The sequence below is a fragment of the Tupaia chinensis genome, unplaced genomic scaffold, assembly GCF_000334495.1.
Source record: "Tupaia chinensis unplaced genomic scaffold, TupChi_1.0 Scaffold141621_1, whole genome shotgun sequence".
NCBI classification, from domain to species: domain Eukaryota; kingdom Metazoa; phylum Chordata; class Mammalia; order Scandentia; family Tupaiidae; genus Tupaia; species Tupaia belangeri.
The window spans coordinates 50,115-63,560 of record NW_006201480.1 but is presented as its reverse complement, the minus strand read 5'-3'; the positions used below and the strand labels follow the sequence as shown (position 1 = coordinate 63,560).

Sequence of the window (13,446 nt, the reverse complement as noted above, 5' to 3'; positions counted from 1 at the left end):
ATGGGGGCTTATGGTGGAGGGCAGTGTGGTGGTGGGGGGGCATTTTAAAGCACATCTAGACTTGCCAAAGGTAGCAGCAAGAGGTTTGAGATAATTATCCTCCTGTGCTCACGCTCTCTCTTGCACTCATGCACTTTAGGAGCTTAAGGCAGAGGGGCATGGAACATGGAGAGTCTAAAGCACCCCAGCATGGGCAAAAGGTAGAAGGAAGAAGTTCCACTGTCCTTTACTCTTTCTCTGTTGCCCCTAGCTCAGTCCAGCATGGGATCTTGTAGAGAATGGGCACATGAGTGGTGAGAGCGTCCAAAGCACACCTGTGTGGACTAAAGGCAACAGCAAGGACTCTGAGACCATTCTATTCTGTCTCACTGTCATGGGCTTTTACACCATGGGGCTTATGGCAGAGGGGTGAGGTGTGGGGATAGTCCAAAGCACACCTACATGGGCAAAAGGTAGCAGTATGAAGTCTGAGATGTGCTGTCCTTCTGGGAATGCACAGATGTGCTCTTTGCCACTGGCCACTGCAACTTGGGGGTTTATTACAGAAGCATGCTGGGAATGGGGAGCAGCAATTTCAAAGCACACTTATTCTGGCAGAAGGCAGCAGTATGATGTCTGAGACATGCAGTCCTTTTGTTTGTCTCTCAGTGCTGCTGGCTCCTGGACTGTGGAGGCTTAAGGTGGAAGGGTGCAGGGAATGCCCAGAGTACACTTGTGAAGAAAAAAAGTGAGCATGAAGGAGTCTGAGATGCTCCATTCTTATGTCACACTCTCTCCATCTCCCACTGCCACTGACTCCTGCACCATGAGAGCTTATAGCATAAGGCTGTGTGTGTGGAGGGTATCTAAAGCACACTGCCACAGGCAAAGCAGGAAGAAGTCTGAGATGCCCAGTTCTGTGCTCACTTTGTCTCTGTCTTCCTACTGCTGGTTTTTGCTTTGTGGCACCTTATGGTGAAGGAGCACTGTGTGGGGAGTTCAGAGAACATGTGTGTGGGCAAAAGACAATAGCAAGAAGTCTGAGAAGCCTGGTCCTTCTAGACTCATTCTTAGTCACTCTAGCTGCTGCTGGGTCCTGCATCCTGAGGGCTTAGGGTGGTGAAGGGCAGAGGGATGGGGTTCAAACCACACCTGCCTAGGCAAAAGGCAGTAAGAAGTGTGAGATATGCAGTCTTTTTGCATTCACTGTGTCTCTCATTGCTACTGGCTTATGCACTGTGAGTGCTTATGGTGGAAAGGCTCAAGGTGGGACAGGGACCAACGCACACCTGTATGGGAAAAAGGCAGGAGCAAGAAGTTTAATATGCATGGTATTACTGTGCTCATTCTCTTGTTGCCTCAGGCTCCTGCAACATGGGGCTCATGGTGGAGTAACATGCGTATTTTGGCAAGTATTTTTTTTTAAGTGTGATTTTTGTTATAGGGAATATGTGCTCTCTGAAAAGACAGAGACAGAGTGATAGAAAGCATGAAATTACCCTTTGGGGGGATGGCCACACCAAAATCCCTTCTTTTCCATTGTCCTCTTGGGATCTTGGGCACACATGTACACACACTGGCTTGAGTTTTAAGTCTGTGACTCTGGGACTTGAACTGTATTCAAATATATGGGAGGCCAGTGGCATAATTATTGCAACATCTGCTGGCCCTAGCAAAAGTTTATTGCTGCGTTCCATGTTTGATGTTTAAAGATGCAACAGAATATAACAACTGATTTTGGCAAAAATAAATATAGAAATGTTTCTAGCTTCCACTTTCATGGCAGGCAAGACAACAGAAAGAGTGCTTCAAAGCATAGTGGAAACTGAAAGATTATAGGCCATATAAACTTTGAAAATGGTTATAGGTACTACAGACAATGTGAGAAGAAGAAGGGAGAAAGGGGACAATGTAAAGAAAGTAGTCATAGATGAAAATAGGCAGGCGTTTTGGGGATATAGAAATGGATTATAATATGTTGATAATAATGTGTTTCGTATCCTCAACTGCTCTGGTGGGAAGTTTATTCATTTTGGATAAGTTCATCTTATAAGCTAAGAGATGTTAAAGTGTATAAAATAAATTAAAATTAAAAATAAATAAAATGTACCATAAATGCCTAACAAAATAAAACAAAAAATTCTAAGACATTTCAGAGCCTGGGAACTACTCATATGTACTGAGAGGGCTCTGCAAGTGTACCTCTGGTGAAATGTCCAAGTTTACTTTGATAATGGGACTGATCTAGCTTGGACAGGAGGCATGTGAAAGTTCTGGGTGTGTTGAGGCACAACATAGCCCTGGGTGGTTATAAAATTTCCAAGGTTCTCTTTGGATGTTGATCACAGCTTTTGTGGCCAGCGTTAGCCAAGAGGTTCTGAGGCAGAACACCCACTGGTCCAGAAATGCAACTCAAGGTGAATTGGTATTGGGCTGGTTTTGGTTTTGGTTTGCCCAACATCATGACCCAGGTAGAACAGACCAAACTATGGTGGGTAGGTTGTAAGGTAGCTGCTCAGTGGCAACAGGAACAGGCTGGTGGAAGTCACTATGAGCTACAATGTGAAAAGTGAGATGACCATACTTACTGTGTGCACTCACATTGTCCTGCAAATATTACTGCTATCTGTATGACTCTTCTCGTCTTGAAAATGAGTTTCAAGCCACACTCAACATCACTAAACACTAGGAAAATACAACTGAAAACAATTATGAAACATCCCACATTGCACCTCTTTCACTTAATACGAATATTATTTTATTTATTGTATCTATTTCTTTGTTGTTATTATTTTCTAGTTAGACCAGAGGGAGAAAGACAAGGAAAGTGAGAAAGGAAGTCACCAGTTCCAGGAATAAAACCCTAGTCAGCCATGTAGGAGTTCAGTGCCTCAGAACCCACTCTGCCTTCCAGCCTCCACCTCACACCTCTTAAGATGGCTATTCTTGAGACCAGCAGTTAGCATAATGGCTATGTCGCTGGACTCCCATGTAGTCGACTGCGGTTCGCGTCCCGGACCCAGTGACTTAAAACTCATGCCAGGTGTGTGTGCGTGCACACCCAAGATCCCGAGAGGAGAATGAAGGAGAAGGGATTGTGGCATCCTCCTGGGGGATGATTTCTCACTTTCTGTCTCTCTGTCTGTCTGGCGAGTGCATGCACCCTATAGCAAAAAACAAACAAACAAACAAACAAAAAACTCTCCAAAAAAAAAAAAGTCTATTCTTAAAAAATATGCAATTTAATAAATACAAGAAGGAAAGGGGCTCTTTGAACATTGTTGGTAAAAATATAAATTGGTTAAACACAATGGAAAATAGTTTTCTAAGGATTTTTAGAAAATTAAAAATAGAACTACCATGTGACTTAACAATTGCATAATTGTTTATATATGTATAAACATGAAATTAATATGTCAAAATATATTCATGTTTCCACATTCAAAGCAAATTTATTCATAATAGTTAAGATAAGACATTCACATAACTATCACAGACAAATGGGTAAAACCATGTTATGGGGGGACCAGCAGTTGGCATAAGGGCTATGCCACTGAACTCCCATGTAGTCGACCATAATTTGAGTCCCAAACCCAGTGGCTTAAAACTCATGCTGGGCATGTGTGTGTGCTTGCCCAAGATCCTGAAAGGAGAATGGAGGAGAAGGGACTGTGGTGTGGCCATCCCCCCTGGGAGGTGATTTCTCACTTTCTGTATCTCTGTCTCTGTCTTTCTGGCAAGCACACGTGCCCTATAGAAAAAGCTCTAAAAAAAAAAAAAAAACATGTTATAGGGGTTAGCAGGTGATGTGGTGTTTGAGGTGCTGGTTTCACATGGCTGACTGACCACCGTTCAAGCCCCATACTTGTCTGCTTCCTTTCTCACTGTCTCTCTTTCTCTCTCTATTTCTCTCTTTATCTGTTTCTTTATGTGAGCACATGTGTCCAATAGAAAATTAAATAATAATAATAATAACAATAAATTAAGTGAATTTTTAAGAAAATCTTTTATGTATGTATACAATAGGATATTATCCAGCCTTAAAAAATAATTTTGCATTACAGCTTCATAGCCTAATATTTAAAAGATCAGGGTTCCAAATAACTGACTATGGTTTGAATTCCACTTTTGGTGGCTTAAGAAACACACTTTGTATGTATGTGTGCATTCCAAAAATACTAATAAAGTGGAGAAATGGAAAAGGGATTGAAGCATGATGAACCTCCATTGCAAAGTGTTTCTCTCTTCCTCAGTCTCTAGTTATCACATGGACCCTAAAAGTGGCACAACATATTCTGTTATTTCAACAACAAGGATGAACTTGGAGGACATTATGCTGATTGAAATAATTCAAGTACACAAAGACATATACCTCATCATCTCACATGTAAGTAGAATATTAAAAACTAAAATTCACAAAAGCAGAAAATAATATGACAGCTACTACAGGCTGAGGGGGCCAGGTTTTAGAAATATTGGTGAGGAAAGCAGCTAATGGTGTAATGATAATGTTGCTGGGCTCCCAGGTAGACCACAGCTTGAGTGCTGCAAGACCACAGTTTGAGTGCTGCACCCAGTGGCTTAAAACTCATGCCAGGCAACTGTGTACGTGTACTCAAAATCCCGAGAGGGGAATGGAGAGGAAGGAACTGCAGTGTGACCATCCCCCAGGGTGTAATTTCATGATTTCTGTCTGTCTGTCTCTCTCTTTCTCTCCAGCGAATGCATGTGCCATATAGCAAAAATGTCTTTAAATATAAATTAAATTAAAATTAAAATGTTGGTCCAAAAATAATAATATTTCAATTAGAGAAGATGAATGAGTTCAAAGGTTCTAATGTACTTGTGTCAATGCTATTAACTATGTTATATTGTATACCTGAAAAATACTCTGAAAGTAGATATTGTTTTCTCATTCCAGAAACAATCTATGTGGTGATAAATAATGTTGCTTCCAAAGGATTATTTTATTTAATTTTATTTATAATTATTATTTCTTAATTCTGAGCAGACTGAGAGAGGGGAAATGAAAAAGTGAGCCACTAAGTTTTGAATTCTAACTGCAGTTGGCCGCATTGGGAGTACAACAACGTAAGCATCACACCACCTGTGGCCCTGGTAATACATACTAAATCACTCAATTTATCCAACCCCCAAAGTTTACAGCAGTTAAAATATCTTTCTACATATCATATATGTCTAAAAATAAAAAAATAGAAATATAAAAATAAATGAATAAACAAGTCATAAAATTTTTTCAAGAATAATTTTCTTTTTATTCTTTTTTCCCTTTTCTTCAAATTTATTTTTTACATTAATTCACTGTGCATCATCAAAGCATACAAAATGAATTTTCCATCCAAAATACACTGTATATTGGTTCAATCAAGCACATCAACATACGTGTTATCAACAAATAATTTTCCATTTTTTATGTCTTGTATATTTCCCTTTTTTTTTTTTGCCATCCTTGATTCCCTATTCTTCACCCTCTGCCATGTCCCACCCTCCTCCCACATTTTTCAAAATGGCTGGTAAGAGAAAAAATATGACAAAAGAGAAATGCTCAGTGAAGAATAGAGTTCTTTTTGGTTATTACATATTAAATTATGTAATGAGTATTTGACACCAGAATTATCAGTGGACAGAGCAGAGGCTGTCATTCATAGGAATCTGTGGATTGATTTTGTAGAGAGTTGGAATTTAAAGATATACTAGTCTTCTCTGGAAAGTATCCTACTCCTTTGTAAATCATAAGACTCATTTGTACCATGATGGTGTGTTGCAGACCTAAGAGTGATATTGGGCATAGCGATAAAATATCTTCTGTACACTGGTGAGGAAGCCACCAATGACTGATATTATTCCTTTCCTTCCTTGCTAAGGCATCATACAGAATTAGGTTTTTGTGCATTTTTTTCATTCTATTTTTGTTTTTTATTTAGAGAGAGATTTTTGCTAAAGGGCATGTACAATTGCCAGAGACAGAGAGAGAAAAAGTGAGAAATCATCCCCTAGGGGGATGGCCATGCCACAATCCCTTCTCCATTTTCCTCCATTCTAGGATTTTTGGCATGCATGCACAAGTGCCCAGCATGAGTATTAAGCTCCAGGGTCCAGGGCTTAAACCATGTTCAGTCATGTGGAAGTCCAATGCCTTAACTACTTCGCTACCTGCTAGTCCAACTTTTGTATATTTTAACACCATTCTAAAAATTACAATTTATAAAAGCAGTTGTGTGATACAAGTACTTTGGCCTCTCTTAGTCACAAAATTACAAAGCTTCTTGCCGCAGGATGGAGTGGTCCCCAAAAGCGTACCTGGCCATAATGAAATAAGTCCTGTGCCTTAAACACCATGCCACCTGCTGGCTCTGCCAGGTGCTATTTAAATTTTCCAGAACATTAAAAAAAATTTAAAAAGCATCAACAGGGTTTCTGGAATAAATAGAAACAAGGTGACATGTGGGATATACCCAGTTCTAGAAGTGGTATGAAGGTGAGTGTATGCATGGTGAATGTAGCCCATAATTGAGTACTATTTATTCTAATACTGCCAAAAGACTATGATACTAAAGTTCTCATCCCAGAAAATGTGAAATATTTCAGATGAAAGAAAAGACCTAAGGTGAGGAGAAGTGGTTAAAAATTTTAAAAAAATAAAGTAAAAATATAAAGAGAGAGAGAGTGTGTGAGATAGAGAGACAGGTGGCCTGAGACAGAGAAAATACAGAAGTTGTCCTACAGTGTATGAATATTTTGGGAGCCTTGGAGATGCAGTTTAGAGCACAGCTCCCCTGAACATGCCAGTACACACCTCAGTTTTAAAAAGGCTTCTTGTCTAAATATTTCTGGAGTCTCAGATTATGAAATTATTAAGTTTTCTAGGGATCTGGGCTATTTTTAAATAATATAAGTTTAAGTAACTTTATATGCCTTACATACATTTTAGTTACTTCTGGTATTTTAGAAGAATTTCTTATTTAATTTTACTTATTATTATTTTCTAATTTGATCAGAGAGAGAGAGAAAATGAGAAAGCAATTCACCAGGTCTGGAACTCAAACAGAGGTTGGTCATGTAGAAGTCCAGTGCCTTAAGCACCACTGCACCTGCTGGCTCTACTTATTTCTGATAGTAAAGACCAAGCATTCCTCATGCAACACCTGAAATGGTACAAAATCTGAAATGTTTTTAGCATTAACATGATGCCACAGGTGGAATATTCTACAGTTAACCTCATGTGACAGGTCATAGTCAAAACGCTACAATTCAGGGACCAGCAGATTGCATAGTGGTTATGTAGCTGGACTCCCATGTAGTCAACCACAGTTCAGATCCTGTACCCACCTGCTAGTCCAAATTTTGTATATTTTAACACCATTCTAAAAATTACAATTTTTAAAACAGCTTAAACTCATGCCAGGCACATATGCATATTTGCCCAAGATTCTGAGAGGAAAATGGAGGAGAAGAGATTGAGGTGTGGCCTTTCCCCCCTGGAGGGGATTTCTTGCTTTCTGTCTGTCTCTGTATGTCTGGCAAGTGCACGTACCCTATAGCAAAAACTTTTCCAAAAAAAAAAAAAAAGAAAATTTTAAAATTAAAAAATATTGGGACCAGCAGTTAGTGTAATGGCTAAGTCGCTGGACTCCCACATAGTCGACAGTGGTTCACGTCCCAGACCTGGTGGCTTAAAACTCACGCTGGGTGCGTGTGCGTGCATGCCCACGATCCCAAAAGGAGAATGGAGGAGAAGGGATTGTGGTGTAGCCATCCCCCTTGGGAGGGGGTGAGTTCTCGCTTTCTGTCTCTCTGCCTCTCTCTGTCTGGCTGGCGAGCGCACACGCTCTATAGCAAAATCCTCTCAAAAAAAAGGAAAGAAAAAGAAAAAAAATACTGTATAAAATTACCTTATAGGTCTTCCAGGTGACATAGTGGTTGAGTCACTGGACTCCCACATGGTTGATCCTGGTTTGAGTCCCAGACTTGGCAGCTTGCTTTCTTTCTTTCACACTCTCTCTCTATCACTCTGTCTTTATCTAATGGGCACACATGCTCTGTCACAGGTTGAGAAAAATTATAATAATAAATGAATAAAAATTAAATAAGTCTTCAAATAATTACTTTAAGAATGTGTACATAAAAAGCATATGAATAATACATGTTTAGACTTGGATTACCTCCTGAGATTATTAATTAATATTCCAATCTTTAGAACCAGAATATGGCATGATATTTATAATGCTGGACTCCAAAATGTCTGACCACAGTTCGAGTCCTGTACCTGGTAGATTGAAATTGTTGTGTTTAAAATCCTCAGGAGAAAATGGAGGAGAGATTGTGGTATGGTCATCCCCCTTGGAGGGTAATTTCTCTCTGTCTCTTTTGGTTTCTCCAGTGAGTGTACACAACCTGTAGGAAAAAATTCCTCTCTCTAAAAAAATTCCAGACATTAAAAATACTCCAAAATTAAAAAAAAATTAAGCCTGAAACTTAGTAGTAAGCATTTTTTGAGAGTTTTTTTTTTTTGCTATAGGGCATGTGCGCTCGCCAGACAGACAGAGAGAGACATAGAGAGAGAAAGCGAGAAATCACCCCCCAGAGATATGGTCACACCACAATCCCTTCTCCTCCATTCTCCTCTCAGGATCTTGGGCATGCATGCACACGCGCCTGCCGTGAGTTCTAAGCCACTGGGTCCGGAACGTGAACCGCGGTCAACTACGTGGGAATCCAGCGACATAGACATTACACTAACTGCTGTTTCCCAGTTGTAAATATTTTTTGGGGGGAGGGGAAGAGGTTTTCGCTATAGGGCACATGCGCTCGCCAGACAGAGAGAGACATAGAGACAGAAAGCAAGAAATCACCCCCCAGGGGAGATGGTCATGCCACAATCCCTTCTCCTTCATTCTCCTCTCGGGATCCTGGGCACACATGCACACAGGCCTGGCGTGAGATTTAAGCCACCGGGTCCGGGACTTGAACAGCGGTCGGTAGTAAAATCAAGCCATGACAGAGCCAAAGTTTCTGTTACTCAGTAGGATGTGCTGTGAGGCCTCCAAGAGTCTGCAGTGTGAAAGACTCATCTTTCTTCTCCCACAGGTCTCAAACAGCTCAGATGGAAGGCTGAAAGTGATGACTGCTTCAATTTTTGCTGTTCAACCATTTTTCTTGATCTTGTTTTCTGATCTCATACATCCCAGATTGTTCACTGGATTTATCATAACATAAATAAAAAGGAATTCATTATTCATCATTTGTCTGAAATCTTGGTTTGGGCTCATCTTACTCAACACAAAAGTATACTCCCAAAATGCCCACAAGTTCAGCTACCAAAATTTCTTAGAGATCTGTGCAAGTGCTTCCACAGTGTGGACCATCCTGATGTTCAAGCTTTTCAGGCTGCTTATCCTTCTGTTCATGTATTTTTGGAGCAAGCTGCTGATTTTGGCTGTTGGCTTTCACTTAGCAATGATCACTTTCCAAAATGCTTGCTCCTCACAGAATCTGTAGATAAATTCATTGAAATTACTCCATTTCAAAATCACTCCCATATATAGTAGCAATATTTGTTTTGTTTTGTTTATTTTTGAGAATTACTTAATTTATTTTTATTATTTTTGAATTTGACCAGAGATGGAAAGAAAGAGAAAGAGAGGGGAAGTGTGAAAGCAAACAACTGGTTTAGGGCATCAAAACAAAGTTGACCATGTGGGAATCCAGCTTCTTTACCACCATGCCAACTGCCTGCCCCTGTTTGTTTTTGTTTTTGTTTTTTTTAAGATTTTTGAAGTAGGAAGTATGCACTTGCTGGAGGGGGAAACAGAAAGACAGTGAGTGGAAAAGCGAGAAATCTCACTCAGAGGGGATAGCTATGCCACAAACCCTTCTCCTCCGTTCTCCTGGAATTTTGTGCATGTGTACACACACGCCTGGTATGATTTTTAAGTCACCAGGTTCGGGAGTTGAACTGTTGTAGGCCATTTGAGAGTCCAATGCCTTAAGCATTACACAACCTCCAATTTTCAGTTGTTGTTTAAAATTAAAAATGAATGTAAGTCCAGTGTCCTCTTGTAAGAACAGACTCGGGGACCAGTAGATGGCATATGGATACTTCACTGCACTCCCACATAGTCGACCATAGTTTGAGCTGCAGACTGCAGATTGAGGCTCATACCAGACGTGTGTGTGTGTGTGTGCGTTTGTGTGGGCGCGCGCGTGCCAAAAATCCCAAGAAGAGAATGTAGGAGAAGGGACTGTGGCATGACCATCCTCCCTGGGGGGTGGTTTCATGCTCTCTGTCTCTCAGTTTCTCTCTCTCTCTAGCAAGCACATATGCCCTATTGCAAAAACCTCTTTTTTAAAAAGAATAACTTTGTGAGAGTTCTTGAGTGTCTGCAGGCCCCCACTGTGCTCTGAGTACACTCTCTGCAGCTTCAGTCATCCTCTTTTCCAGAAGGAAAGTACACTGAATATATTCACTGTCCTGATAGCATATGCAAGTTTTACCCCCTGGAACTTGCATATGCTGATGAGCTGTTACAAGCCAACTTATCCCCAATTCTCTTCTGGGAATGGTCACCTCCTTTAAAATCATTCTGAACAAGTTCTCTTTGAAGTTTCTGATCTTGAGCAGCATATTCAGAAAGTCCATGCTCTACTGTCAGAAGGAAAATATTGGAAATAAATTTAGAAAAAAGAGTTAGAGGCACCTGAACCCATTCTGGTGTAAGAATATACAGGCCTTCACAAGATTTGTCGTAGTAGAAGACATGACCTGAATGGTATTGACTAGGCTTCTAAAAGTAAAGCCATTCTGTTATAAATGTGCTTTTTTCAACATGTCCCATGAACAACTTTAAAAGGCCAGCTTTTAAGTCCTTGTTAAACTATTTTCAATGTAAAGCTTTTCATATATATGAAAAGAGGCACAATGCTCTGTGATGCTCCCATGTATTGTCTATATTAAATATTTTAATATAGAGATATATAGGACTGGCATGCAACTCTTTTGAGATGCTAAGTGATTAATCTTTTTTTTTTAAGATTGGTTTTTGCTATAGGGTGCATGCTCCTCACTGAAACACAGAGAGAGACAAAGAGACAGAAAGTGAGAAATCACCCCCTAAGGGGGATGGCCACACCTCAATTCCTTCTCCTCCAATCTCCTCTCAGGATCTTGGATACTTGCCCACCCATACCTGGCATGAGTTTAAGCCACTGGGTCTGGGACTTGAACCATGGTCAACTATGTGGGAATCCAGTAACATAGCCATTAGCAATCTGCTGGTTCCTCTAAGTGATTAATATTTTAAATCAGATCATTATACATCTGTTCCAGTGCTGCTGTCTTAAGCACTTATACACACAACTGCATATCTGTTCACAGGATATAGGGATATAAACATCAGGACTCTGTGTTTAAAAAGTTATTCTATTTTACCAGGATTTGTTATTGTTTTTTGTTTGCTTGCTTGTTTGTTTTGAAAGATTTTTGCTCTAGGGTATGTTTGATAGCCAGTGAGAGAGAGAGAGATAGACACAGAAAGTGAAAAATCACCCTCTGGGGGGGATGACCATGTTTCAATTCCTTCACCTTTATTCTATTCTCAAGATTTGGGGCACACATGCACATATATCTGGCATGAATTTCAACCGGCTGTGTCTGGTACTTGAACTACGGTCGATCATATTGACACCCAGTGCCTTAACCACTAAGTGACCTGAAGCCCCCAGTATGTGCTTTTGTTATCTTTAATAGTCATATTCATTAAGAGATTGGAGGTGGAGGTGTTGATGTTGATGGTAGAGCTGGAAGTTGCCTTGGCTGCAGCCAAGTGGCACCTCTTTAACATCATGGTCACCACCTTGACCTCCAGTGGTGGTGGGGACCTCATCAAGAGTTCCTCCTGGGGGGGCTGGCCATGTTTAAATCCCTTCACCTTTATTCTATTCTCAAGATTTTGGGCACACATGCACATGTATCTGGCATGAATTTCAAGCTGCTGTGTCTGGTACTTGAACCACAGTTGATCATATCAACATCCAGTGCCTTAACCACTAAGTGACCTGAAGCCCCCAGTATGTGCTCTTGTTATATTTAATATTCATATTCATTTAGAGATTGGAGGTGGAGGTGTTGATGTTGATGGTAGAGCTGGGAGTTGCCTTGGCTGCAGCCAAGTGGCACCTCTTTAACATCATGGTCACCCCCTTGGCCTCCAGTGGTGGTGGGGACCTCATCAAGAGTTCCTCCTTTGTGCCTTTCTTATCCACAAAACAGCAGACACCACCAGAAATGCCCTCTGAAAACTCTCAGGCAGGAAGTGGGATTGACAAAGTGAGTGGTGGAGTTGGCAGTTGCTACAGAAAACCTTACAAGGTTGCCTCCAAGTTGTGGTTCTGGTCATCCACCATTGCTTGTAGCTGCCTTCTCCTCTTCTTTGCTTTCCTCCATCCTCCTCCCTCTGCCTCATCTCTGCACCAACCTTCATTACAGGAACCTGCTGCCTGTCACATCCCTGGGCCAGGGGGCAAAGCCACCTCTTGGAGCTCACATAGCCAGGACCAGAAATGAACTGGCAATGAAGGCTGTGGTGTACCAGGTGCCTCACTCTCCCCAGACAGGCCTGCCCTCTGGAGATGCTGAGGATGGTGGTGGGTGCTTGGGAGCTCTCTTACTGGGACCAGCAGCCATAAAGCAGTGGCTCCATTTAGGACATTATACCTGTATTAATTTTTTAATGTTTGAGAGCAAGTAGGAAGAAATTGTCTCTCAGGAACTTTATTACTCAGTCTTCATAAACACAATCAAATTTCTATGCAATTTTTGAATTTATACTAAAATGTACTGCATTTTTTTTAATGTGTATTTAGGATCAGAAGGTTATATGGTTGATAAGGCACTGGAATCCCATATGGTAAAAAGCAGCTCCAATCGCAGACATAGTGTTTTCCTTTTTTACATTTTCTCTCACTCTCTCTTTATGATGAATGTGCATGCCCTACAGGATTTTTTTTGTTTAAATAACAAAAATAAGTTAAATAATTCTTAAAAATGGGCATTCTTCACCTATCCCCACCCTTTTTAGGCAGCAAATATTCCATATTATATGTATATTTTAATTGCTTAATTTAGGTATCAAAATCCATGATAATTTGGTAACTCATAAGTGTATTTAGGTATAAAAAAATCCATGATAATTTGATAACTCATAAGTGTATTTATAAACTGAGAAGTTTTCTATCAAAATACATTTTATACTGGAAAAATGAATAAAACAGACAAATAGATCTACCAAAAAAACCTTATCTTTGGTAGATTTCAGCATAGGACAATCTGTAACAAACACATTTGCCCTTATTCTCTAGGGCTGCTCACCTTTCATGTTCAGAATTTTTTAGATATAATTAATTGTGATTTTATTATGTTTATATTTATGTCTCACTCCACATCATTTT

The 13,446-nt window shown here is 40.2% G+C and overlaps 1 long non-coding RNA gene and 1 pseudogene across 1 annotated transcript in view; one reads left to right on the top strand and one right to left on the bottom strand.

Moving 5' to 3' along the window:
• LOC106733232 (uncharacterized) overlaps positions 1–9,182 on the top strand; it is a 25,781-nt gene extending 16,599 nt beyond the window's left edge. Inside the window, exons 3-4 of the long non-coding RNA XR_001369404.2 lie at positions 4,233–4,366; positions 9,088–9,182. This is a non-coding gene — a long non-coding RNA (uncharacterized LOC106733232). The remainder of the gene's footprint in view (positions 1–4,232; positions 4,367–9,087) is intronic.
• Positions 9,183–10,490: 1,308 nt separating this feature from the next.
• Positions 10,491–11,882, bottom strand: LOC102484862 (CDK2-associated and cullin domain-containing protein 1 pseudogene; annotated as a pseudogene).
• Between the last annotated feature and the right edge of the window lie 1,564 nt (positions 11,883–13,446).